Here is a 3,507-nt window from a genome sequence, read left to right on the forward strand (position 1 = left end):
AGAAGGAAGGAAGGAAGGAAAGAAGGAAGGAAGGAAGGAAGGATGCTGACTACAAAGATCAAGTCCCAGTCCTATCTGTGCTAATTCTTCCAACACACTCTGTTGACCAGGCTAGGGACACGCACTTGGTAGAACACTCCTAGGTAACTGGCATAATCTCTCAAAACCACAGGTTTTTGTGGTCACTCAGATGGATGCTGAGTCTCAATACTGGAGAAATACATCTTACATTGGAGGCACCACACATAGGAGTAAGGCCGTCACCTTGATGTTTGAGCAGACACAAGAGAGAGTGGAAGAACGGCGAGCTGTGCTGCTGCTGCTGCTGCTGCTGCTGCTCCTCCTCCTCCTCCTCCTTCTCCTCCTGCTCCTCCTCTTTCTCCTCCTCCCCCCCTCCTCCTCCCCCTCCTCCTCCTCCTCTTCTTCCTCCTCCCCCCTCCTCCTTCTCCATCCTCTTCTTCATCTTCTTCTAGGAAATGGAAGATAATTGAATGGTTGAAGCATTCGGTACCCAACTACCACCTGACTTAGATGGCTCCTTCCCCCTTCCTTCAGGCTGTTCTTGGTGTCTTGGCCCAGCCCTCCTATCCTCTGTATGTCAGTTACCTATGGTGCAGAGCTGAGAGTACCTACCCAACCAGTTCTTTTCATAGCCAGGTATAATTAATTAATTAGCCCCACACGAACATTCTCATTGATCTTTAGTCTCGTCCTTTGGCCAAGAACCTTTGCAACTGGGGCATTAAGGATTGAGAAAGTATGACAGGGGCAAGGGCAGATAGAGAACCCCACCTCTAGCCATCAGTCACTGGAGATGCTGAAGGCCTGGCTGCCATGACAACTGAACTCCTCATCCCAAAACAAGCGTGCAGGCCAGGCAAGCTTCATGTCTGTCAGGCTCTCACTGGGACATGCTCCCCACATGCTCATGAAACAAATGCTTTATCCACAGCTGGCAGCACTATTTTGAGAGGGAGTGAAACCCTTAGGGCAAGGGGGCAGAGCTGGAAGCAATGGGCTCCTGACAGAGCATCTCTCTCTCTCTCTCTGCTTCTTGCTCCATTGTACCTCTCCTGCCATGACACTCTGCCTTACCGCAGGCCCAGAAGCACCAGAATTAACCATGAACCAGGATAAACTTTTCTCCCCTCAAATCGTTTATGTTGGTTGTTTGATCCCAGTGGTGATGGACTTGCCTGCCTGACCCAAGAGGTAAATCACTCAGTTTGCCAAGGGGTGAGAGAGGCAAGGATGAGTGGGGCGAGTAGATGCTTCCATTCGGCCAGATGGCCTACACAGAGAGTCTGCTCTGTGGTGGCAACAATCAGACTCTCATCTTAGGTGGGATTTGTGGAGGAAGGTACACATTTTGCCAGCCATTTGGTGACTATAGAGGGACACAGGAAGCTCTTTTAAGTATTATGTACTCTCTCTCTCTCTCTCTCTCTCTCTCTCTCTCTCTCTCTCTCTCTCTCTCTCCCTCCCCCTCTTTCTCGCACTCTGTGTGTGTGTGTGTGTGTGTGTGTGTGTGTGTGTACCCGGACTCACTGTCTTCAGGGACAAGGGACAGATATTGTGAAGCCCCTCCAAGAATTCCATTTGCATTTTCCATGCAGAGCTGACAGCTAGCAGTGACTTAGGCAAATGTATTCAGGAACCAAGGCACAGCCAGGAAACAGACCCAGACCCTAGCTACTTCCTTTTGGAACATCACCATCTCATGTGTCTCTCGAGTCCCAGTAAGTCAGTGAGAAGGAGAGGTAGGAAAGGGCACAGGTTCTGGAGAAACAAATGGAGGGACAAGAATTTACACAAATGACCTTGGTCAGACCCTGAAGAGAAGGGAGGGCTTGAGGAAGAACTTCAATGTAGGAGAGGTCTCATGAGAAGTAAATGAACCAGATACAGTCATCTTTGGTGCCAGAGACTAGAGATCATTGTAGTTCAAGGACATTACACATTTTCTGTGGATAATGTCACACATGCTACTACTTCACCCAATAAACAACTCAGTTATTCAGTTCCATAAAATTGTTAAGGCTTTACGACCACAGTCAGCAAGGGAAATCAGAGAGGAAAAGGAAGATGATGATGCCCTGTGATAAGTTCAGAAATGAAAATGCATACCCAGCCCAGAGACCACCCTTGAGAGAAAACAAATGCCAATTTCTGGGGTCTTCAGAAAGCCTTTCAGGAGAAGGAAGGAGGAAGGAAGTTTTGAAGGGTAAACAAGCATGTTACTAGCTCCTTCAAGGTTGGGGTCTCTTTATTGACTGAAAGCCATGGTCCATTTCCCTGGCTTTAAAGACAGAAGCACAAGCTATGATGATGGCTGAGGTGTGGACAAGCTATGATGATGGCTGAGGTATGGACAAGCTATGATGATGGCTGAGGTGTGGACAAGCTATGACGATGGCTGAGGCGTGGACAAGCTATGATGATGGCTGAGGTGTGGAGGTGAGCTCATGATCATCTCTAGTCCCCACTTGACTCTGACTAGGCAATCTTCAAAGTCCCAAGTGTTGGTTGGCATCATGGGCTTGTCCCAAAGATAATATAGTTTTGAATAAGTCTGCAGGCACACTAACAAGATAAATAGAATTAAGGAAGTATAATCGACACAACACATCTTGGGGTTGGGGAGACAGTTCAGTTGATAAAATGAAAGCATGAGAGAGACTGAGGTTTCCATCTCCAGGAGCTTGGTTTTCTGACACAGGTCTATAAGCCCAGCACTGAGAAAATAAAGAGAGGAGAGGTCAGAGGCTCACTGGTCAGTCTGTCTAGCCATATCAGTGAGCTCCAGGTTCAATGAGAAACTGCCTCCAAAAAATGAAGTGCAAAGTATTGAAGAAGCTGTCTAGATATCTATCTACACTGATCTCTTCATCTATGCACACCCTGCACATGTATATGCCTCACCTTACACACGGGAATACACCACACACGGAGGAATACACACACAGGAATGCAGTGGTGACAGTGCAGTGATGATAGAGCAATCATAATAGTGCAGTGATAATAGTGCAGTGATGATAGTGCAGTGATGCTAGTGCAGTAATGACGAAGCAATGATGACAGTGCAGTGATGACAGAGCAGTGATGATAGAGCAGTGATGATGGAGCAGCGATGACAGTGCAGTGATGACAAAGCAGTGATGACGGAACAGTGATGATGGAACAGTGATGACAGAGCAGTGATGATGGAACAGTGATGACAGAGCAGTGGTGATGGAACAGTGATGATAGAGCAGCAGTGATAGAGCAGTGATGATAGAGCAGTGGTGATAGAGCAGTGATGATAGAGCAGTGATGATAGAGCAGTGATGATAGAGCAGTGATGATAGAGCAGTGGTGATAGAGCAGTGGTGATAAAGCAGTGGTGATAAAGCAGTGGTGATAGAGCAGTGATGATAGAGCAGTGATGATAAAGCAGTGGTGATAGAGCAGTGGTGATAGAGCAGTGATGATAGAGCAGTGGTGATAAAGCAGTGGTGATAGAGCAGT

This window comes from Mastomys coucha, unplaced genomic scaffold (assembly GCF_008632895.1).
Source record: "Mastomys coucha isolate ucsf_1 unplaced genomic scaffold, UCSF_Mcou_1 pScaffold21, whole genome shotgun sequence".
NCBI classification, from domain to species: domain Eukaryota; kingdom Metazoa; phylum Chordata; class Mammalia; order Rodentia; family Muridae; genus Mastomys; species Mastomys coucha.